Genomic DNA, 25,912 nt, shown 5'->3' with positions numbered 1-25,912 from the left:
TCGGTCATTAGGCAAGCTAGGCTGGTTTCCCAGGATGTTTTCATGATATTTTGCCAGAGTTTTACATAATTCTACATCCTATCAGAGCTGCCATTCCTGTCACTGAAATGGGCCCTTCCACGTGGGAAAATGAATTTGCCGACATGGACGTATAAGTACAGACAAGAACACTTCCATTAGTATTTATCGTTTGCTTGGGAAGCCGGAGGACTGAAAGGATAAGCTCCTGGGGTCATGTGTGTAGTACATGGTGGAGGTGGGATTTAGCTGATGCTGTCACTCACCCAGCTATGCTGTCCACGGAATCACACTGGGTGAGCTACGTTAGAGCCTTGGTGTCTTGTTTAATGAAATCAGAAGTTGTAAAGTTGAGATTTGCCAAGCTTATGGTGTTTAGGGTAGGCTGAATGCAATAGTTTCATAATCTCCTCATGGATAAAGTCCAGATTAAAATATTTTATGCCATAAGACTGTTGTGAGGATTACAGGAGATGGGGTACATAACATGCTTAGCGTAGTGTCTGTTTCAACAATTGCTTCCTCTCATTTTTATTATAAGTATTGTTTTCACAGTCCCTCGTTTGCTCATTTTTTTCCTGTTTTTTGGTATCTTACCTGGTTTCTTCTTTTCAAAGTTCGGGTGTTTGATATTTTGGTATCTTCATATATGAGGAAAAAAGTATATATTAAAAATAAAAGTCTAGACTTACTTGAAAGAAGGGCACACTCAAGATCACAAATGTAATCATCTTTTTCGAAGATTTTATAATCTAGCTGTTGCAGTAACCTAAGGAGGAGGTTGTACCATCCTATTCTTGTATAATAGCAACAGGAATATAAGAGAAAGGAAAAATGTGAAAGACATTTAAACAGATTAAACAGATAAAAATCAAGATTTTTCTTTCTTTCTTTCTTTTTTTTAGAAATATTTTTATTTATTTGACAGAGAGAGAGGTCACAAGTAGGCAGAGAGGCAGGCAGAGAGAGAGGGAGAAACAGGCTCCCCACTGAGCAGAGAGCCCGATGCGGGGCTCGATCCCAGGACCCTGAGATCATGACCTGAGCTGAAGGCAGAGGCTTAAACCACTGAGCCACCCAGGCACTCCAAGATTTTTACTTATTTCTAAGTTTACTTTTCAAGAACAACAAACATGTTTTAAAAACACTTTTGGGGGAAGTTCCATTTCATAACATGTCAGACTACCTAGAGCCAAACATACCCTCCCACTGAACACAACTAGAAAACTGTGTGTGGGGGTGGGGGGGTGGAAATAAGTAAAGCAATAGTTTTTGGAGATTGCAGAGCTTCATTAGAGAGGGAAATGAATGAAGTGAGCCACCTTCCTGCCCAGAGTTTCTATCTGGATACCCTTGTGGAGCAATGAGGAGGTCCCAAAGAGAGCACAGTAATTTCACTCAGCTGAGAAGATATGGATCCGAGTTTTGGAAGACAGAGGTGGCTAGAGTGGGAAGAGAGGCTGTGTGGTGAACAAGCTCCAGAAATGTTCCTGGGGGTCCCATGAATCTGTTGCTCAATACTAACTACACGTGCATAACTTGAGAGCCCATGAGGCCAGGCAAACGAGTCAAGAGCTCTATGCTGAGCTGTTCCTACAGCTCATGCAGGGCTGAGAGACACCTTCCTTGGAGACCACAGAGACATTGCATTTTATTAGTGATGCTAAACCTGTCCTAGAGCAAAGGATACTCTACATCAGGGATTAGTTAAGAATGGTCTAAGGGCCAAATCCAGGCCACAACCTTTTCTCACATGAACTCCCAGCTAAGGATAGCTTTTACCTTTTTAGAAAACTGTAAATAAAAAGAAGAAAAGGGAGGAGGAGGAGGAGGAGGCTATAGCATACATATGTATAAAACAAGTATTGGATGTGATAGGTAAAGCTTAAAATATTACTACCTAGCTCTTCATAGGAAAAGTGTATTGATCCTGCTCTAGAACTACCATAAAAGGTCTAAAACATAGCCCTTGTAATAATCAAACTGATCCTCAGTTAATTCATTTTATTTTTTTAAGATTTCATTATTAAATAATCTCTACACTAAATGTGGGGCTTGAATTTACAACCCCGAGTTCAAGAGTTGCATGTTCTACCAACTGAGCTAGCCAGATGGCTCCAAGAAATTGGTGGCCGATCCTCAGTAAATTTAACTTCTTACGAGAATAGAATTCAACATACTTTAAATAGGTACATTAAAATCTACCACTTTAAACAGCATATAATTCACAAATCTCCGGCATCCAATAAAGAAATTATTAGACATACAAGGAAGCATAAAGTTCTACCCATAACCAGAGGAAATAATTCTCAATGGAAGCAGACTCAAAAATGACAAAAATGCTAGAACAAACAGATAAGAACTTGAAGCAGCTATTGTAAATGTGTCCAAAATTTAAAAGAGAACATTGTGGTAATGAGAAGAGAAAAAGGGATACATAAGTGAGCCAAATAGAATTTCCAAAAATGAAATAGAAAGTAGCCTATATGAAATGCTTGTTGTGTGGGATTAATAGTAGATTAGATTCTGCAGAAAAGAGGATTAGTGAATTTATATACATATCAATAGAAATTATCCAAACTAAAGCACAGAAGAAAAGAAGTTTGAAAAAATGAACAGAGCTTCAGTGACTTATAAAACAGTATAAAATGGATTAACATATGTATAATTAAAATCCCAGAAAAGAAGGACAGAGAGAAAAATTAGGTAAGAAAATAATGGTTAGAATGTTCTAAATTTGATGAGAACTATGAACTTGCTGATTCAAGAACTTCAATAACCCCAAGCAATATAAACACAAAGAAACCACACCGAGAAAAATTATAATAATTATAGATACAGGGTGTTGTGCATTTGTCAAAAGCCATTGAACTTTCCAGCCCAAAGAGCAAACATTAACATAACACATACATTTGGGGGGAAAAAATCACTTAGGAAATTTAGAAAATACCAGGATTGAATACACAATGTGACAGAACAATCTAGCTGTATTACAGATGTATAAAATAATCTCAATGAAAGGGCGGGGGGGAAAGGGCTGACGTTAGTAACTGCAGAAATAAAGTCTTTAAGACTAAAAAGAAATTGCATGTAAGCACTGTACTCCAGTTGATAAAGTTGTAACTCACAAGAGTATAGGTTAATAATTCCGGTACTTCTATATGTGTATAATGGCATTGAATGCCACTAAATGGAGAATAGAAGATAGGAATCAGGTTTCTTGTGACTAGAGTGAAAACTTTTCAAAACAGAAAGAAGAGGAGGCTACAATAGCCACGTGTTAATGGATTAGAGTTGGAGATGCACTCGTGGTTACTTATGGTTAGCTTAATATAGATACAAATATTTACATATAAAAATATAGCTATATATTTATACATGGGTTAATATACACACATACACATTTCTTCGCTGAGTCACCTGAAAGGGCTTAAAAGCAATGATACCCCCATAGCAACGATCATATCTAGCAACCTGATCGTGATTTCTAATATTACTCTTCAGTAAGAGCACCTAGAGTTTCTTTGGAGAAATGGCTGAATCTAGGACTGGGGCAGACATAAACAAAATGAACCTGGGACATCTTGTACTGCCAGAAAGTAAGGATGTGTTTGAAACAAATAAGCCAATACTCACAATGATGGGGGTATGTCAAAAGACAGAGAACCTGGGCAACAACATAAGCTAGTGCCGTATTAAATCCATCAATAAATGAGCTCTTCAAAATATAGAGAAACTCTTCCTAAATTATTCTGTCGGACAGTATTATTCCAAAACTAAAAGCGGACGGAGATATCACAAGAAAAGGAAATTACAGACCAAATCCTTCACGAGTACAGATGCAAAAATTCTTAGCAAAATAGTATTAAGTCCCGTCAAGCAATATGTAAAAGGTAATTGTGGTTGGTTTGTATTGCATTGCTTCAACTTAGCTGAGTTGGAACAATGTTTTCTAGAATTCTCATGCTTCCATAACATTAGATGAGCACTGGCTTAGAGAAACATTTTGCACGAGATTTGGAAGAGAAGTGGAGCTACAGCCATTTTGCTGTTACACAGGGAGGGCAGATATGGGCTCACTGGGCAGTGCTGCAGTATACGCATTGCTGTTGACCTGCTAGCTCACTTTGTTGGCATGGGGCGGTTTCTCGTCCCTCAACTGCTTCTCCCCCCAGTGGCATCACCTCTCATAACTTTTTTGAATCCAGGGCCAGAAATGCAGCTCCAGAAGCAGCAGCTGAGCCCAAAGCTTTTCCAGGTCCCTCCAGATCTCCTCCTTCAGGTTGTTTGAATCTTTGGCCAGCACGTGCAACTCCTGGGAGAGTTGCCAAACCCATGTCTCTTCCAGCTCACACTGAATCCCTTCCTTCAGGATCTCCAACACTTGGGCCAGTCCCAGCACCAAAGGTAGAAGTAGTTACTATACAGAAAATGTTTAACTAGTCCCTCAAAATGGCATAAAATAAAATTTCTTATAATAAATTTCAGAATCTGTATGATTTACAGTGGTTCTTTTCCTCTGATCACACCCTGAATGATATAATAATTCATCCTGACTAATTTATCTCAGGAATACAAGGTTTGTTTAAGATTTTAATATCTATGACGTGATTCACCACGTTAATAGGTAAGTGTGAAACTGTATGATTATCTCAATAAACACAGAAAGAGATTTGATAAAACTTAACAGTTGGAAATTAGTTATTTAAAAAGAAACTTCTTCAACCTGGTAAACAGCATCTATGAAAAATTTATAGCTAGCATCATATTTAAATGATGAAAGGCTGAATGCTTTGTGTCTATTAGGAAGAAAACAACAATGTCCAATTCAACCACTTTTATTTAACATTGCACTGTGTGTCCTAGCCAGTGCAATCAAGCAAAAGAAAGATTTAAAAAAGCATGTAATATGAGAAAGGAAGTGAAAATAGTCTTTACTCATAGATGATGTGATAATGTAAGTAGAATTAATCATCAGGAATACATAAAATAGATTCTAGAACTAATAAGTAAATTTAGCAAGGTTGTAGAAGTTAAGATCAATGAATAAAAATCAACAGTAGCATCAAACCATGAAATAAATAGGGATTAATTTAACAAATTACATGCAAGACTTACACATTGAAAATTCTCTCAAAATAGTGCTGAGATAAGTTTAAAAAATATCTAAGTAAATGGAAAGAATTCCTATGTTCATTGACAAAGACCATATTCATTGTTCATTTTTTTCAGTATTTAAATTTATTTTTTCAGCGTAACAGTATTCATTGTTTTTGCACAACACCCAGTGCTCCATACAATACATGCCCTCCCTATTACCCACCACCTGTTCCCCCAACCTCCCACTCCCACCCCTTCAAAACCCTCAGGTTGTTTTTCAGAGTCCATAGTCTCTTATGGTTCGCCTCCCCTTCCAAATTTTTTTTTTTTAATAAACATATAATGTATTTTTATCCCCAGGGGTACAGGTCTGTGAATCGCCAGGTTTACACACTCCACAGCACTCACGATAACACATACCCTCCCCAATGTCCATAACCCCCTCCCCCTCTCAAACCCCACCTCCCCCCCGCAACCCCCAGTTTGTTCTGTGAGATTAAGAGTCATTTATGGTTTGTCTCCCTCCCAATCCCATCTTGTTTCATTTTTTTCTTCTCCTATCCCCCTAACCCCCCATGTTGCTTCTCCATGTCCTCATATCAGGGAGATCATATGATAGTTGTCTTTCTCTGATTGACTTATTTCACTAAGCATGATACCCTCTAGTTCCATCCACGTCGTCGCAAATGGCAAGATTTCATTTCTTTTGATGGCTGCATAGTATTCCATTGTGTATATATACCACATCTTCTGTATCCATTCATCTGTTGATGGACATCTAAGTTCTTTCCATAGTCTGGCTATTGTAGACATTGCTGCTATAAACATTCGGGTACATGTGCAACTTCGGATCACTGCGTTTGTATCTTTAATTGTGCAATTAAATTGTGCAATTGCTGGGTCATAGGGTAGTTCTATTTTCAACATTTTGAGGAACCTCCATGCTGTTTTCCAGAGTGGTCGCACCAGCTTGCATTCCCACCAACAGTGGAGGAGGGTTCCCCTTTCTCCGCATCCTCGCCAGCATCTGTCATTTCCTGACTTGTTAATTTTAGCCATTCTGACTGGTGTGAGGTGATATCTCATTGTGGTTTTGATTTGTATTTCCCTGATGCCGAGTGACGTGGAGCACTTTTTCATGTGTCTGTTGGCCATCTGGATGTCTTCTTTGCAGAAACGTCTTTTCATTTCCTCTGCCCATTTCTTGATTGGATTGTTTGTTCTTTGGGTGTTGAGTTTGCTAAGTTCCTTATAGATTTTGGATACTAGCCCTTTATCTGATATGTCATTTGCAAATATCTTCTCCCATTCTGTCAGTTGTCTTTTGGTTTTGTTAACTGTTTCCTTCGCTATGCAAAAGCTTTTGATCTTGATGAAACCCCAATAGTTCATTTTTGCCCTTGCATCCCTTGCCTTTGCCGATGTTCCTAGGAAGATGTTGCTGTGGCTGAGGTCAAAGAGGTTGCTGCCTGTGTTCTCAAGGATTTTGATGGATTCCTTTCTCACATTGAGGTCCTTCATCCATTTGGAGTCTATTTTCGTGTGTGGTGTAAGGAAGTGGTCCAATTTCATTTTTCTGCATGTGGCTGTCCAATTTTCCCAGCACCATTTATTGAAGAGGCTGTCTTTTTTCCATTGGACATTCTTTCCTGCTCTGTCAAAGATTAGTTGACCATAGAGTTGAGGGTCTATTTCTGGGCTCTCTATTCTGTTCCATTGATCTATGTGTCTGTTTTTGTGCCAGTACCATGCTGTCTTGATGATGACAGCTTTGTAATAGAGCTTGAAGTCTGGAATTGTGATGCCACCAACTTTGGCTTTCTTTTTCAATATTCCTTTGGCTATTCGAGGTCTTTTCTGGTTCCATATAAATTTGAGGATTATTTGTTCCATTTCTTTGAAAAAAATGGATGGTATTTTGATAAGGATTGCATTAAATGTGTAGATTGCTTTAGGTAGCATAGACATTTTCACAATATTTATTCTTCCAATCCAGGAGCATGGAACATTTTTCCATTTCTTTGTGTCTTCCTCAATTTCTTTCATGAGTACTTTATAGTTTTCTGCATATAGATTCTTAGCCTCTTTGGTTAGGTTTATTCCTAGGTATCTTATAGTTTTGGGTGCAATTGTGAATGGGATTGCCTCCTTAATTTCTCTTTCTTCTGTCTTGTTGTTGGTGTACAGAAATGCAACTGATTTCTGTGCATTGATTTTATATCCTGACACTTTACTGAATTCCTGTAGAAGTTCTAGCAGTTTTGGAGTGGAGTCTTTTGGGTTTTCCACATATAGTATCATATCATCTGCGAAGAGTGATAGTTTGACTTCTTCTTTACCAATTTGGATGCCTTTAATTTCTTTTTGTTGTCTGATTGCTGAGGCTAGGTTTTCTAGTACTATGCTGAATAGCAGTGGTGATAATGGACATCCCTGCCGTGTTCCTAACCTTAGCGGAAAAGCTTTCAGTTTTTCTCCATTGAGAATGATATTTGCGGTGGGTTTTTCATAGATGGCTTTGATAATATTGAGGTATGTGGCCTCTATCCCTACACTTTGAAGAGTTCTGATCAGGAAGGGATGCTGTACTTTGTCAAATGCTTTTTCAGCATCTATTGAGAGTATCATATGGTTCTTGTTCTTTCTTTTATTAATGTGTTGTATCACATTGATTGATTTGTGGATGTTGAACCAACCCTGCAGTCCTGGAATAAATCCCACTTGATCATGGTGAATAATCCTTTTAAATTGAATTTAATTTGAATCCTATTGGCTAGTATTTTGGTGAGAATTTTTGCATCTGTGTTCATCAAGGCTATTGGTTTGTAGTTCTCTTTTTTGGTGGGATCCTTGTCTGGTTTGGGGATCAAGGTGATGCTGGCCTCATAAAATGAGTTTGGAAGTTTTCCTTCCATTTCTATTTTTTGGAACAGTTTCAGGAGAATAGGAATTAATTCTTCTTTAAATGTTTGGTAGAATTCCCCTGGGAAGCCGTCTGGCCCTGGGCTTTTGTTTGTTTGGAGATTTTTGATGACTGTTTCAATCTCCTTACTGGTTATGGGCCTGTTCAGGTTTTCTATTTCTTCCTGGTTCAGTTGTGGTAGTTTATATGTCTCTAGGAATGCATCCATTTCTTCCAGATTGTCCAATTTGTTGGCGTAGAGTTGCTCATAGTATGTTCTTATAATTGTCTGTATTTCTTTGGTGTTAGTTGTGATCTCTCCTCTTTCATTCATGATTTTATTTATTTGGGTCCTTTCTCTTTTCTTTTGGATGAGTCTGGCCAGGGGTTTATGAATCTTATTGATTCTTTCAAAGAACCAGCTCCTAGTTTCATTGATTTTTTCTATTGTTTTTTTAGTTTCTATTTCATTGATTTCTGCTCTGGTCTTTATGATTTCTCTTCTCCTGCTGGGTTTAGGGTTTCTTTCTTGTTCTTTCTCCAGCTCCTTTACGCGTAGGGTTAGGTTGTGTACTTGAGAGCTTTCTTGTTTCTTGAGAAAGGCTTGTACCGCTATATATTTTCCTCTCAGGACTGCCTTTGCTGTGTCCCACAGATTTTGAACCATTGTGTTTTCGTTATCATTTGTTTCCATGAATTTTTTCAATTCTTCTTTAATTTCCTGGTTGACCCATTCATTCTTTAGAAGGATGCTGTTTAGTCTCCATGTATTTGGGTTCTTTCCAGCTTTCCTCTTGTGATTGAGTTCTAGCTTCAGAGCATTGTGGTCTGAAAATATGCAGGGAATGATCCTAATCTTTTGATACCGGTTGAGACCTGATTTGTGACCCAGGATGTGATCTATTCTGGAGAAGGTTCCATGTGCACTAGAGAAAAATGTGTATTCTGTTGCTTTGGGATGAAATGTTCTGAATATATCTGTGATGTCCATCTGGTCCAGTGTGTCATTTAAGGCCTTTATTTCCTTGTTGATCTTTTGCTTGGATGATCTGTCCATTTCAGTGAGGGGAGTGTTCAAGTCCCCTACTATTATTGTATTATTATTGATGTGTTTCTTTGATTTTGTTATTAATTGGTTGATATAGTTGGCTGCTCCCACGTTAGGGGCATAGATATTTAAAATTGTTAGATCTTCTTGTTGGACAGACCCTTTGAGTAGGATATAGTGTCCTTCCTCATCTCTTATTATAGTCTTTGGCTTAAAATCTAATTGATCTGATATAAGGATTGCCACCCCAGCTTTCTTCTGATGCCCATTAGCATGGTAAATTGTTTTCCACCCCCTCACTTTAAATCTGGAGGTGTCTTCGCGTCTAAAATGAGTTTCTTGTAGGCAACATACTGATGGGTTTTGTTTTTTTATCCATTCTGATACCCTGTGTCTTTTGATTGGGGCATTTAGCCCATTAACATTCAGGGTAACTATTGAGAGATATGAATTTAGTGCCATTAGTAGCCTGTAAGGTGACTGTTACTGTATATTGTCTCTGTACCTTTCTTTTTTTTTTTCCCCCTTTTTATTTATTTTTTCAGCGTAACAGTATTCATTCTTTTTGCACAACACCCAGTGCTCCATGCAAAACGTGCCCTCCCCATCACCCACCACCTGTTCCCCCAACCTCCCACCCCTGACCCTTCAAAACCCTCAGGTTGTTTTTCAGAGTCCATAGTCTCTTATGGTTCGCCTCCCCTCCCCAATGTCCATAGCCCGCTCCCCCTCTCCCAATCCCACCTCCCCGAGCAACCCCCAGTTTGTTTTGTGAGATTAAGAGTCATTTATGGTTTGTCTCCCTCCCAATCCCATCTTGTTTCATTTATTCTTCTCCTATCCCCCTACCCCCCGCCATGTTGCTTCTCCATGTCCTCATATCAGGGAGATCATATGATAGTTGTCTTTCTCCGATTGACTTATTTCACTAAGCATGATACGCTCTAGTTCCATCCACGTCGTTGCAAATGGCAAGATTTCATTTCTTTTGATGGCTGCATAGTATTCCATTGTGTATATATACCACATCTTCTGTATCCATTCATCTGTTGATGGACATCTAAGTTCTTTCCATAGTCTGGCTATTGTAGACATTGCTGCTATAAACATTCGGGTACACGTGCCCCTTCGGATCACTATGTTTGTATCTTTAGGGTAAATACCCAGTAGTGCAATTGCTGGGTCATAGGGTAGTTCTATTTTCAACATTTTGAGGAACCTCCATGCTGTTTTCCAGAGTGGTTGCACCAGCTTGCATTCCCACCAACAGTGGAGGAGGGTTCCCCTTTCTCCGCATCCTCGCCAGCATCTGTCATTTCCTGACTTTTTAATTTTAGCCATTCTGACTGGTGTGAGGTGATATCTCATTGTGGTTTTGATTTGTATTTCCCTGATGCCGAGTGACGTGGAGCACTTTTTCATGTGTCTGTTGGCCATCTGGATGTCTTCTTTGCAGAAATGTCTGTTCATGTCCTCTGCCCATTTCTTGATTGGATTGTTTGTTCTTTGGGTGTTGAGTTTGCTAAGTTCCTTATAGATTTTGGATACTAGCCCTTTATCTGATATGTCGTTTGCAAATATCTTCTCCCATTCTGTCAGCTGTCTTTTGGTTTTGTTAACTGTTTCCTTTGCTGTGCAAAAGCTTTTGATCTTGATGAAATCCCAATAGTTCATTTTCGCCCTTGCTTCCCTTGCCTTTGCCGTTGTTCCTAGGAAGATGTTGCTGTGGCTGAGGTCGAAGAGGTTGCTGCCTGCGTTCTCCTCAAGGATTTTGATGGATTCCTTTCTCACATTGAGGTCCTTCATCCATTTGGAGTCTATTTTCGTGTGTGGTGTAAGGAAGTGGTCCAATTTCATTTTTCTGCATGTGGCTGTCCAATTTTCCCAGCACCATTTATTGAAGAGGCTGTCTTTTTTCCATTGGACATTCTTTCCTGCTTTGTCGAAGATTAGTTGACCATAGAGTTGAGGGTCTATTTCTGGGCTCTCTATTCTGTTCCACTGGTCTATGTGTCTGTTTTTGTGCCAGTACCATGCTGTCTTGATGATGACAGCTTTGTAATAAAGCTTGAAGTCCGGAATTGTGATGCCACCAACTTTGGCTTTGTTCTTCAATATTCCTTTGGCTATTCGAGGTCTTTTCTGGTTCCATATAAATTTTAGGATTATTTGTTCCATTTCTTTGAAAAAAATGGATGGTATTTTGATAGGGATTGCATTAAATGTGTAGATTGCTTTAGGTAGCATAGACATTTTCACAATATTTATTCTTCCAATCCAGGAGCATGGAACATTTTTCCATTTTTTTGTGTCTTCCTCAATTTCTTTCATGAGTACTTTATAATTTTCTGCGTATAGATTCTTAGTCTCTTTGGTTAGGTTTATTCCTAGGTATCTTATAGTTTTGGGTACAATTGTGAATGGGATTGACTCCTTAATTTCTCTTTCTTCAGTCTTGTTGTTGGTGTACAGAAATGCAACTGATTTCTGTGCATTGATTTTATATCCTGACACTTTACTGAATTCCTGTACAAGTTCTAGCAGTTTTGGAGTGGAGTCTTTTGGGTTTTCCACATATAGTATCATATCATCTGCGAAGAGTGATAGTTTGACTTCTTCTTTACCAATTTGGATGCCTTTAATTTCTTTTTGTTGTCTGATTGCTGAGGCTAGGACTTCTAATACTATGTTGAATAGCAGTGGTGATAATGGACATCCCTGCCGTGTTCCTGACCTTAATGGAAAAGCTTTCAGTTTTTCTCCATTGAGAATGATATTTGCGGTGGGTTTTTCATAGATGGCTTTGATAATATTGAGGTATGTGCCCTCTATCCCTACACTTTGAAGAGTTTTGATCAGGAAGGGATGCTGTACTTTGTCAAATGCTTTTTCAGCATCTATTGAGAGTATCATATGGTTCTTGTTCTTTCTTTTATTAATGTGTTCTATCACATTGATTGATTTGCGGATGTTGAACCAACCCTGCAGCCCTGGAATAAATCCCACTTGATCGTGGTGAATAATCCTTTTAATGTACTGTTGAATCCTATTGGCTAGTATTTTGGCGAGAATTTTTGCGTCTGTGTTCATCAAGGATATTGGTCTGTAGTTCTCGTTTTTGGTGGGATCCTTGTCTGGTTTTGGGATCAAGGTGATGCTGGCCTCATAGAATGAGTTTGGAAGTTTTCCTTCCATTTCTATTTTTTGGAACAGTTTCAGGAGAATAGGAATGAGTTCTTCTTTAAATGTTTGGTAGAATTCCCCTGGGAAGCCGTCTGGCCCTGGGCTTTTGTTTGTTTGGAGATTTTTGATGACTGTTTCAATCTCCTTACTGGTTATGGGCCTGTTCAGGTTTTCTATTTCTTCCTGGTTCAGTTGTGGTAGTTTATATGTCTCTAGGAATGCATCCATTTCTTCCAGATTGTCCAATTTGTTGGCGTAGAGTTGCTCATAGTATGTTCTTATAATTGTCTGTATTTCTTTGGTGTTAGTTGTGATCTCTCCTCTTTCATTCATGATTTTATTTATTTGGGTCCTTTCTCTTTTCTTTTGGATGAGTCTGGCCAGGGGTTTATGAATCCTATTGATTCTTTCAAAGAACCAGCTCCTAGTTTCATTGATTTTTTCTATTGTTTTTTTGGTTTCTATTTCATTGATTTCTGCTCTGATCTTTATGATTTCTCTTCTCCTGCTGGGTTTAGGGTTTCTTTCTTGTTCTTTCTCCAGCTCCTTTACGCGTAGGGTTAGGTTGTGTACTTGAGACGTTTCTTGTTTCTTGAGAAAGGCTTGTACCGCTATATATTTTCCTCTCAGGACTGCCTTTGCTGTGTCCCACAGATTTTGAACTGTTGTGTTTTCATTATCATTTGTTTCCATGAATTTTTTCAATTCTTCTTTAATTTCCTGGTTGACCCATTCATTCTTTAGAAGGATGCTGTTTAGTCTCCATGTATTTGGGTTCTTTCCAGCTTTCGTCTTGTGATTGAGTTCTAGCTTCAGAGCATTGTGGTCTGAAAATATGCAGGGAATAATCCTTATCTTTTGATACCGGTTGAGACCTGATTTGTGACCCAGGATGTGATCTATTCTGGAGAAGGTTCCATGTGCACTAGAGAAAAATGTGTATTCTGTTGCTTTGGGATGAAATGTTCTGAATATATCTGTGATGTCCATCTGGTCCAGTGTGTCATTTAAGGCCTTTATTTCCTTGTTGATCTTTTGCTTGGATGATCTGTCCATTTCAGTGAGGGGAGTGTTCAAGTCCCCTACTATTATTGTATTATTATTGATGTGTTTCTTTGATTTTGTTATTAATTGGTTGATATAGTTGGCTGCTCCCACGTTAGGGGCATAGATATTTAAAATTGTTAGATCTTCTTGTTGGACAGACCCTTTGAGTAGGATATAGTGTCCTTCCTCATCTCTTATTATAGTCTTTGGCTTAAAATCTAATTGATCTGATATAAGGATTGCCACCCCAGCTTTCTTCTGATGCCCATTAGCATGGTAAATTGTTTTCCACCCCCTCACTTTAAATCTGGAGGTGTCTTCGCGTCTAAAATGAGTTTCTTGTAGGCAACATACTGATGGGTTTTGTTTTTTTATCCATTCTGATACCCTGTGTCTTTTGATTGGGGCATTTAGCCCATTAACATTCAGGGTAACTATTGAGAGATATGAATTTAGTGCCATTAGTAGCCTGTAAGGTGACTGTTACTGTATATTGTCTCTGTACCTTTCTGATCTACTACTTTTAGGCTCTCTCTTTGCTTAGAGGACCCCTTTCAATATTTCCTGGAGAGCTGGTTTGGCGTTTGCAAATTCTTTCAGTTTTTGTTTGTCCTGGAAGCTTTTTATCTCTCCTTCTATTTTCAATGATAGCCTAGCTGGATAGAGTATTCTTGGCTGCATGTTTTTCTCATTGAGTGCTCTGAATATATCATGGCAGCTCTTTCTGGCCTGCCAGGTCTCTGTGGATAAGTCTGCCGCCAATCTAATATTTTTACCATTGTATGTTACTGATTTCTTTTCTCGGGCTGCTTTCAGGATTTTCTCTTTGTCACTAAGACTTGTAAATTTTACTATTAGGTGACGGGGTGTGGACCTATTCTTGTTGACTTTGAGGGGGGTTCTCTGCATCTCCTGGATTTTAATGCTTGTTCCCTTTGCCATATTAGGGAAATTCTCTCCAGTGATTCTCTCCAATAGACCCTCTGCTCCCCTCTCTGTTTCTTCTTCTTCTGGAATCCCAATTATTCTAATGTTGTTTCGTCTTATGGTGTCACTTATCTCTCGAATTCTCCCCTCATGGTCCAGTAGCTGTTTGTCCCTCTTTTGCTCGGCTTCCTTATTCTCTGTCATTTGGTCTTCTATATCACTAATTCTTTCTTCTGCCTCATTGATCCTAGCAGTGAGAGCCTCCATTTTTGATTGCACCTCATTAATACCTTTTTTGATTTCAACTTGGTTAGACTTTAGTTCTTTAATTTCTCCAGAAAGGGCTTTAATATCTCCAGAGAGGGTTTCTCTAATATCTTCCATGCCTTTTTCGAGCCCGGCTAGAATGTTCAGAATCGTCATTCTGAACTCTTGATCTGACATAGTACCAATGTCTGTGTTGATTAGGTCCCTAGCCTTCGGTACTGTCTCTTGTTCTTTTGTTTGTGGTGATTTTTTCCGCCTTGTCATTTTGTCCAGATAAGAGGATATGAAGGAGCAAATAAACTACTAATAGGGTGGCAAAGACCCCGGAAAAATGCGCTGTAACCAAATCAGAAGAGACCCCAAATTGTGGCGGGGGGAAGGGGATAAAAAACAGGTTCTGAAAAAAAAGAAAAAAAAAATTTAAAAAATAAAACAAATAAAAAATATAAAAAAGAAAGAAAAAATATATATATTTAGATGAACTAGTCAAAAAACGTTAAAAAAGAAAAGGGTAAAAGTTTTTAAAAAAATTTAGCAGAAGAAGAAAAAAGAAAAAAGAAAAAAAAATTGAAAAAAGAAAAAAAAATAAAAAATTGAAAAAAGAAAAAAAAAATTGAAGTAGCCGCAAGACTAAAGAATCATGGGGAGAAAGCCATGAGTTCCGTGCTTTGCTTTCTCCTCCTCTGGAATTGCTCTGCTGTCTTAGGAATTGAATCTGCTTTCTCCTTGATAGATGAACTTCGTCCTGGCTGGATATTTTGTTGATCTTCTGGGGGAGGGGCCTGTTGTAGTGACTCTCAAGTGTCTTTGCCCGAGGCGGGATTGCACCGCCCTTACCGGCGGCCGGACTAAGTAATCGGCTCGGGTTCGCTTTTGGGAGCTTCTGTTCCCTGAACACTTTCCGTAGAGTTCCGGAGGACGGGAATGAAAATGGCGGCCTCCCAGTCTCCGGCCCGGAGTATCCGAGAGCCTGGGGCCCCACTCCTCAGTGTGCCCCCAGAGGACAGCACCCAATCACTCCCGTATCCCCAGCCTCTAGCCGCGCTCCGAGCTCACCCAGCCCGCGACCAGTTCAAGGTAACCCCGAGCTGAGAGTTCAGTCCTCGGCTCTGTCTTTGCAGCCGGTTTCTCCGTTCTAATACCTGAGAGCTCTCCGACACTCTGACACCCCCGATCCTTCTGTGACCTTGCGGGGCCTGGGGCCACGCTGGCCCCGCGTGGGCTTCACCCCGGTTTAGCCCCTGGAGCAATGTCCCTCAGTGGAACAGACTTTTAAAAGTCCTGATTTTGTGCTCCGTTCCTCCGCCGCTTGCCGGGAACCGGCCCCTCCCCCCGCGGTCTATCTTCCCGTCATTTTAGATTCACTTCTCCGCCAGTCCTACCTTTCAGAAAGTGGTTGATTTTCTGTTTCTAGAGTTGCTGTTCTTCTTTTCTTCGCTCTCCCGTTGGATTTGTAGGTGTTTGCTATGTTTAGATAAGCTATCGAGCTGATCTCCTGTTACCTGATGTAGTCTCAGGCTGCTACTTCTCCGCCATCTTGACTCCTCCCCTCTCTGTACCTTTCTGATCTACTACTTTTAGGCTCTCTCTTTGTTTAGAGGACCCCTTTCAATATTTCCTGTAGAGCTGGTTTGGCGTTTGCAAATTCTTTCAGTTTTTGTTTGTCCTGGAAGCTTTTTATCTCTCCTTCTATTTTCAAGGATAGCCTAGCTGGATAGAGTATTCTTGGCTGCATGTTTTTCTCGTTTAGTGCTCTGAATATATCATGGCAGCTCTTTCTGGCCTGCCAGGTCTCTGTGGATAAGTCTGCTGCCAATCTAATATTTTTACCATTGTATGTTATAGACTTCTTTTCCTGGGCTGCTTTCAGAATTTTTTCTTTGTCACTAAGACTTGTAAGTTTTACTATTAGGTGACGGGGTGTGGACTTATTCTTGTTGACTTTGAGGGGGGTTCTCTGCATCTCCTGGATTTTGATGCTTATTCCCTTTGCCATATTAGGGAAATTCTCTCCAATAATTCTCTCCAATAGACCTTCTGCTCCCCTCTCTCTTTCTTCTACTTCTGGAATCCCAATTATTCTAATGTTTCGTCTTATGGTGTCACTTATCTCTCGAATTCTCCCCTCGTGGTCCAGTAGCTGTTTGTCCCTCTTTTGCTCGGCTTCTTTATTCTCTGTCATTTGGTCTTCTATATCACCAATTCTTTCTTCTGCCTCATTTATCCTAGCAGTGAGAGACTCCATTTTTGATTGCACCTCATTAATAGCTTTTTTGATTTCTACTTGGTTAGATTTTATTTCTTTAATTTCTCCAGAAAGGGCTTTTATATCTCCAGAGAGGGTTTCTCTAATATCTTCCATGCCTTTTTTGAGCCCGGCTAGAACGTTCAGAATCATCATTCTGAACTCTTGATTTGACATATTTCCAATGTCTGTGTTGATTAGGTCCCTAGCCTTCAGTACTGCCTCTTGTTCTTTTGTTTGTGGTGATTTTTTCCGCCTTGTCATTTTGTCCAGATAAGAGGATATGAAGGATCAAATAAAATACTAAAAGGGTGGCAAAGACCCCAGAAAAATGCGCAGTAACCAAATCAGAAGAGACCCCAAATTGTGGGGGCGGGGGGGAGAAAAGGGATAAAAAGAGGTTCAGAGAAAAAAAAAATTTAAAATAAAGAAAAAATATAAAAAGAAAGAAAAAATATATATATTTAGATAAAATAGTCAAAAACGTTAAAAAAGTAAAGGGTAAAAGTTTTGAAAAAATTTATCAGAAAAAAAAAAAGAAAGAAAAAAAAATTGAAAAAAGAAAAAAAAATTGAATTAACCGCAAGACTAAAGAATCATGGGGAGAAAGCCATGAGTTCCATGCTTTGCTCTCTCTTCCTCTGGAATTCTGCTGCTGTCTTAGGAATTGAACCTGCTTTCCTTGATAGATGAACTTCGTCCTGGCTGGATATTTTGTTGATCTTCTGGGGGAGGGGCCTGTTGTAGTGACTCTCAATTGTCTTTGCCCGAGGCGGGATTGCACTGCCCTTACCAGGGGCCGGACTAAGTAATCGGCTCGGGTTTGCTTTTGGGAGCTTCTGTTCCCTGAAAGCTTTCCGTAGAGTTCCGGAGGACAGGAATGAAAACGGTGGCCTCCTAGTCTCTGGCCCGGAGTATCCGAGAGCCTGGGGCCCCACTCCTCAGTGTGCCCCCAGAGGACAGCACCCAATCACTCCCGTATCCCCAGCCTCTAGCCGCGCTCCGAGCTCACCCAGCCTGCGACCGGTTCAAGGTAACTCCGTGCTGAGAGTTCAGTCCTCGGCTCTGTCTCTGTAGCCGGCTTCTCGGTTCCAATACCTGTGAGCTCTGTGACACTCCAACACCCCCGATCCTTCTGTGACCCTGCGGGACCTGGGGCCACGCTGACCCCGCGTGGGCTTCACCCCGGTTTAGCCTCTGGAGCAATGTCCCTCAGTGGAACAGACTTTTAAAAGTCCTGATTTTGTGCTCCGTTCCTCCACCGCTTGCCGGGAGTCGGCCCCTCCCCCCGCGGTCTATCTTCCCGTCGTTTTAGATTCACTTCTCCGCCAGTCCTACCTTTCAGAAAGTGGTTGATTTTCTGTTTCTAGAATTGCTGTTCTTCTTCTCTTCGATCTCCGTTGGATTTGTAGGTGTTTGCAATGTTTAGATAAGCTATCGAGCTGATCTCCTGCTACCTGATGTAGTCTCAGCCTGCTACTTCTCCGCCATCTTGACTCCTCCTCCCATTGTTCATTTTTAAAGGCTTCCTATGATTAAAAGGTTCAACATTGTGAAGATATGAATTCTTCCTAAATTACTCTATAGACCTAAGGCTATCTCAGACAAATTCTCCATAGGATTTTGTGAAAATTGAAACAGTAATCTAAAATGTGTGATAAAAATGCAAAGGACCTAAAATAGTCATATAACTTCAAAAATAAAAGAATGACGGAGGACTTACACCACCCAGATTTCAAGACTTATTATAAAGTTGCTGTAATCAAGATAGTGTGGCATTTGTGTAAGAATGAATGAAAAGAGTAAAATCCAGAAATAGATCCACATATATATGGGAAATGGATGTATGACAAAAGTACCAAGATGATTCAATGGGAACAGATACTCTTTTCAACAAATAGTGCTGTCTATCCATTTGAAAACAAATCATCACAATCTTTTCTTTATACCATACACTGAAATGAACTTGAAATGTGTCATATACTTAGAAGCATTTATTCACGAAAAATGCTGAATTTAAGGTAAGATTTGTAGGGGTATAGGAGATTCTGGCCTGGGGCTGCTCCCAACACCATTGGCGCTCTCACAGTACCAGGCCAGCACTAGCTGTGAAGTCAGCTGCTTTGCTGATTGGCTCAGAGAGTACCCTTATCTAGAGCAGAAGGAGGAGAGTCCACATCCCATAGTATTGTCAGTAAAAATGCAAAACTGAATTGGAAACAAAGGACTGCAGCTTTATTAGACTGAGGTTGAACTCCAATCTGGGGTAAGCAGAAGACTGGTGGACCAGCCATAAATTTGACAGCAAATCTTGCAATGAGAGCACCATAGTGTGGCTTAATATGCTATCCATTCATCTCTGGCTACATAAGAGGCTGCATCTTCATTCAGAGAAGACCTGAGAGGTCCTAATCCCTCCATATCTCTCTGGCTGACTATAAGTCTGTGTCCACTTGCAGGCCTGGCAGAAAGTAAAATCTGGGGGAGACTTAGAAACTTCTTGAGCTTTGCATTCACCTCCCAACCCAATATAAATCTACCAGTGAAAGGGGAAGACTTTTCAGATAGATGTACTTGAATACAACATCTGATGAATTATTGCTGATCATTATGTTATGGAAACACAGGTCAACCCTTAGGAAGTCAAACTTGAGATTAATTTTTTTTTTTTAAATTAGTAGAGAAATGAGCAGCCATATACTATGGAGAGAGAGGTTCTGTAGAGGAGACAAGACTAGGCAAGTTATAAAAATCTAGCCAATATTGGGGTGAATGGATGGAGCAATTAGTTAACAACCAGCTCTTGGTTTTGGCTCAGGTCATGATCTCAGTGTTGTGAGATCAAACCCCACGTTGGGCTCTGTGCTGAGGGTTTGTTGGAGAGTCTCTTCCTCTCTCCTTCTCCCTCTGTCTGCCCCACCCCCATTCTGTCTCTCTAAAATAAAATAAATCTTTTAAAAAAATGACCAAACTAAACAGAAAAGAGCAATGATAGAAATCCTCATGGAAAAATGATCAGAATCCAAAAGCACTATAATATATTATCTATAATGTCTAGGGTTTAACAAAAAATTATGACAGGATATTATGACAGTGACTCATCTCATCAAAGAATTCTCAGTAAAGAAACAGAACCTAAAAAAGGATGAAATGTTAATTCTGCCATAGAAAATTACAAAGACTGAAAAGAAAACCTCACCATGTAGGCAAACGAGATAATAGAATAAATAATTATTAAACTTGAAAGCAAAGCAAGAAAAATTATACAATCTAAAGAACAGAGAGAAAACAAGACTGAAGAAAATTGAACAGAGCAAGAGAGACCAATTGGAGCATTATTGAACATACCAAAATACATATAATAGAAGTTTCAGAAAGAGTGGAGGGAAAAACAGAGAGGAAGGGGGAGACTTATCAAAAAATAAGAGGGCTAACATCTTCCCCAATTTGGTGAAAATATTAATCTACCAATTCAAGAGAGTGAAACATTACATGGAATAAAAACAATAGCTCTGCGCTTAAAAGCATCATAGCCAAAACTATACAAACACTAAGAGAAAGTTAAAGCAGAAATGGGAAACTAATGCTCCCATGTAAAGGGGAACAAGACTTTGATTAACAGTTGACTGCTTTTCAGAAATATCAGGGCCCAAAGTGTAATGATATATTCAAAATGCTGTAAGAAAAATGACTGCCAATCAAGAACTCTACCCAGCAAAAGCATCCTCCAAGTGGTAAAGAAGAGACATTTCCACATTAATAAAGACTGAGATAAATTCCTTGTTAGCAGACCTATCTTACAAAGAACACTAACAGAAGTTCTTCATGCTGAAAGAAAATTACACCAGATGGTAATAAGCAAAGTAATTAGATAAAATGTCAATAACCAAAAATTAATTGTTTATTATGGTGTAGCAAGTATTTAGAAAAATGAAATTTAAAAAATATATAATTTACAATGTAGCACAAAAATTAAACACCTACTAATAAATCTAATGAAAATGTGCAGTATCTCAGAGAAAACCATAGAACATTCCTGAGAGAAATTTAGTAAAATCTAAATAATTGGAGGGACATACCATGTTCATGGTTTGCAAGATACGATATTATAAAAATGTTGGTTCTTTCCCAAATTAGTGTATGGAAAATAAAACTAAAATGTGAAAAAAAATGCAATTTTTTTGTGGAAATTAACAACAGACTCCAAAACTCCTAAAAAAATACGAAGGATCACTATCAGTCATAATAATCTCAAAAAAACAAGAACAAAGTTGAAGAACTTACACAACCAAAAGATTTATAAATCTATAGTAATTGGACAGTGTGGTATTGGCATAAGAACAGGCAAACTGATGAATGAAATAAAGCAGAATACAAAAACACATTTACATGTAGAAGAAAAGGTAACATTCTGTGCAATAGAGAAAGGACAGTCAGGTGGATGTCCACACAGAAAAAAACTTGACCCTTCACCTCATAAAAAACATGAATATCACCTGCAGAAGAATTTCTTAAATGTAAAAGGTAAAACAACAAATCTCCTAGAATTTAACATGGAAAAACTTTTGCAGGACCTGGAAATAGGCAAGAACTTCTCAAATATGATACAAAAAAGCAACAGCTGAAAAGAAAAAAATTGAAAAATTGGCCTCATTGATTTTAAGAACTGACAGTCATCAAGAGATCATTAAATGAATGTAAAAGGCACACAATGTAAGAATTTATATCTAGAATATAAATCAATCCTTACAAATCAAGAAAAATGTATACATATCAATATCAAAATAAACAGGGAATTTCATAGTACATTCAACAGCCAAAAAAGGAGTGAAAGATATTCAACATTATTAGTAACCAGAAAAATGCAAATTAAACTTCAATGAGATATTATTTTATATACTCCAGAGCCATTAATTTTAAAAACAAATAAACAAAAAACAGTGCCAAGTATTAAGAAGAATGTGAACAACAAGCTCTCAGACATACAGGTGAGAATTTAAATTAGTGTGATCACTTAGCAAAACTGTTAAGCATTCTCCCCTATAACTAAATGCATGTATACCCAAAAGCAGATTCCACTTTTAGTAGTTTACCCATCGGAAATATGTACGTAGGTTCACCAAAAGACATGTTCATGGCAGTGATATCCATAATAGCACCAAACAGTAAACCACCCAAATGTCCATCAACAAAAGTATAAATAAATTAATTGCATTACTTATAGAGTAGAATATTATATGCCAATGAAAATGAAAGACTGCCACACATAAAACATGGGTGGGTGAACTTCAAAAATGTGAAATTAAGCAGAAGAAACAAGAGGAAAAAATATATTCTGCTTGATGCCATTTATATTATGTGCATAAAAGGCAAAACAGGACGAAAGAGATAATAATGGTGGTTTTCTTTGGAGAGGATAATGATGGAGAGAGGTGCAAGGAAGGCTTCTGGGGTGCTCATAATTCCGTTTTTTTATTTAGGTAGTGGTTAGACAAGTGAATTCACTTTATAAAACATTCATTAAGCTGTCACCTAAGAAAGCTCACTTTTCTGGGCTATTTTATATTTTGATTAACTTTTAAAGCTTTTATTAAGATATTATGTAGCAGTTCATTAAAAATACATTAGAACAAGAGGAATGGGACTCAAAGGGAAAATATCTAAGAGAAATTTTTAAACTTTTAGCTCAGTGTAATTCTTTTTTTTTTTTTAAGATTTTATTTATTTATTTGACAGAGCAAGATCACAAATAGACAGAGAGGCAGGCAGAGAGAGAGAGAAGGAAGCAGGCTCCCGCTGAGCAAAGAGCCCAACGTGGGACTCGATCTCAGGACCCTGAGATCATGACCTGAGCCGAAGGCAGCGGCTTAACCCACTGAGCCACCCAGGCGCCCAGCTCAGTGTAATTCTTATGTCATTTTCTGTTGAGAAACAAAATCACTGTCAAGAAGCATTTGCAGGTGTCTATGGTACTTGGAAAACTATCCAAGGTAAATGTGTGGATTTGAAATTGAAAGCATTGCAGATATTTTTTTTAATTTTTCTATTTAAAAAAGAGATGTGGTAAACCATTTAACAACCAAAGAAGGAATTTAGGTACATATTTGTTGTCTACAAACTTCATGAAGTCATCTGCTTCCTGAAATTTGAAAAGGGTTTTAGTTAGACTATCAAATATCTTTATTTTATATGATCTATAAGGTTCTATCTCTTTATTAGTTTCCTAGAGCAACTCAAATTTTTTATCTTGTAAATATGGAGCTTTGAAGTCTCACTGGGTTAAAATCAAAGTATTGATATGTCTGCATTCCATTTAGAGAGATGGAGTGCAGGAGAATGAAGAAACACAAGAAGAATTCGTTTCCTTACCTTTTCTAGCTTCTAGAGGCCCACATCCCTTGGCTTGTGGTCCCCTTTCATCTTCAAAGCCCATAATGCATCACTCTGACCTCTGCTTCCATCTGTATGTTTTGTCCTCTGACTCTCCTATCTCCCTCTTTCCCTTGTTAGTATACTTGTTGTTACATCAGGCCTACACTGATAATCCAGGATAATCTCCCCTTTTCACAATCTTTAATTGCATCTGCAATGTCTCCTTTGCCATGTAAGATCTTATATTTACAAATTTCAGGGATTAGGAAGGACATAATTTTGATTGTGGGAAACATAATTCTGTTTCCCACAGTGTCTATAGTCATTTGGACAACATTCAAAATTTGGAGGTTTTCACCCAATTTAATTTCTATTATTTGATCTCTTTTTTTTTTTCAAGTGTGCCTCAACATGAAAAATAATTAATGCAAATTATCTAGTAATGTGGTCTGAAAAAAAAAACAAACACAACAATGGACCTAAAGTATGCTGCATTGATAAAATCATTGCATTCATTCAACCCTGCATTCACCATAAGCATTCAACTTGGCATTTCATTTTGCATGAGGGTATGTAGTGTGTTTGTGTGTGTGTGTGTGTGTGTGTGAGAGAGAGAGAGAGAGAGAGAGATTCTACACTTTAACTCAATGCAAAAAACAAAAATTTTCATTTTAAAATATAAATTAATTTTCTGATTGTTAGGAAAAAACCTATTATTCTACACCTGTACTTTAAACTTTATTAGCTTAATTGTGAAATGTAACTATTTTTCATATGTCACTAGAAATACCTAAACGAGGATAAAATACCTATCATGATCAAATAGGAGCTTTTTAAGATTACAGTTTTTACCTTTTGTTTTTAGTTGCTGATATTTAAATTTTTACTAAAATTTTTTCATTAAAATAGAGAACTGAAACACAGAAAACATAACTCATTCTTAAGAAGCCTCATTCTAATGTTCCTATTCTTTGAACATCTATCTGTAGTCCAAATTATGGCTTATATCTCATAGATTAAATAAAACCTATTTCACACTTATATTTTTGAATGCATTTATTTGGCATGGTCTAATACTTCCTTACTTTCTGTGTTCAAAAATAGTCTTCAGCAAACATAAAGGAGATAATATACCATTTTTACCCAATCCTCAATCCTAAAATAGGCCATCCACATGGATTATTTTATCTCATAACTTTTCCTTCCTATCCCCCATTACAACTTGGAATTACTATTTTCCCCCTAGTTTTATTTGTATCCACCTTTCCCAATGTAAACTCTATGAGGACAGGAATTCCTATATTCAGTTCCTACAAACATGGCACACTTGGGCTATAGTAGAATCTCAAGAGTTTTGGAATCAACTAGTGAATAAACTAAGTATGTGTGTATATATGTGTGTAGTGTGTTTTGAAGATGGCTTAGCCCTAACAATGAATTTATATCTTCAGCAGAGAAAATGTTAAGGTTCTTTTCACTTTCTGTCATCAATTCTGATCTTTTGGCCTTTTGAGCTTATCAGTCTTTCCCAGAATTATCAGTGTCTGTGAATAAATGATAATGTACTTGTATTTTCCCAATTTCCTAGGTTACAAAAGCTTACATATTTTGAATGGATTTTATTCTTATTTCTCCAAATGTTCATGCATGGAGAAAGGCACAGAAATTGGCCTAAAATAAAATTTGCAAGGTATATTTCCTTTATACTTACTTTGTTGAGAGTTGGGGTTTTTTTTATCATAAATGGGTGTTGTATTTTGTTAAATGCTTTTTATGCATCTACAGAGATGATCATATGATTTTTGTCCTTCACTTTGTTAGTGTGGTACATCACACTGACTGATTTGTGGATATTGAACCATCCTTGCATCCCTGGAAGAAATCCCACTTGATCATGGTATATGATCCTTTCAATGTATTGTTGAATTCAGTGTGCTAATATTTTTTTTTAGGATTTTTGCATGTTCCTCACAGATATTGGCCTGTAATTCTCTTTTCTTGTGATGTCCTTATCTGGAAGAGTTTGATAAAAATTGGTATTCACTCATTAAGTGTTTGGTAGAATTCACCAGTGAAGCCATCTGGTCCTGAACTGGTGTTTATGTGGAGATTTTTGATTACTGATTCTATCTCCTTACTAGTAATCCACTGTTAACCCTGATCATTTTGCACATATATGTGTGTTATATATATTTTCTTTAAATGTGTGTATATACAATCTATGACATTTTATATAGTTATATAACATATAAATACAATCTATGAAATTGAAAGGTAAACAGAAAGTTGGCTTTGAATATCCTCTATTTAACTTTTTGCTTGATATTTGTGCTTCCATTTCAGGTTTTGTGCTTAAGACCAAACAGTTTCAAGTTTTTATTTATGCTAATATGTTCCTTATAGAATTTTTCAATTTTTCATTTAAGACTCTTACATCTTCTGTTCAGAAGAACTCCCCAATTAATTACAGTAATAAAACTTGGGTAACTTTGGCTATCATTGACTTGGAGACTGCCTTCCACCAAACGTATGTCTATCATGTGACCACTGAGTACAGCACTGATGCCCAACCCAGCCCACTCACTGTTCATTCTAAGTAACTAATTACTTCTCTTTTCCTGGTAAGAACCTGAGGAGTCCTGTCCCTCATAGGAAAAGCTGAGAAACTGAGAGAATCATACTAGTTCTCCATCACAAACTATCTAGAATAGCCCTTTACCATACCCTCTTTAAAAATTTAGCCCCCCACCCCATTTTTTGGCATGTTCTTTCAAATCCTTTGGCAGCCATATTCTTGAAGGAA

Source organism: Meles meles, chromosome 17, assembly GCF_922984935.1.
Source record: "Meles meles chromosome 17, mMelMel3.1 paternal haplotype, whole genome shotgun sequence".
NCBI lineage: Eukaryota > Metazoa > Chordata > Mammalia > Carnivora > Mustelidae > Meles > Meles meles.
This window is presented reverse-complemented; position numbering follows the sequence as displayed.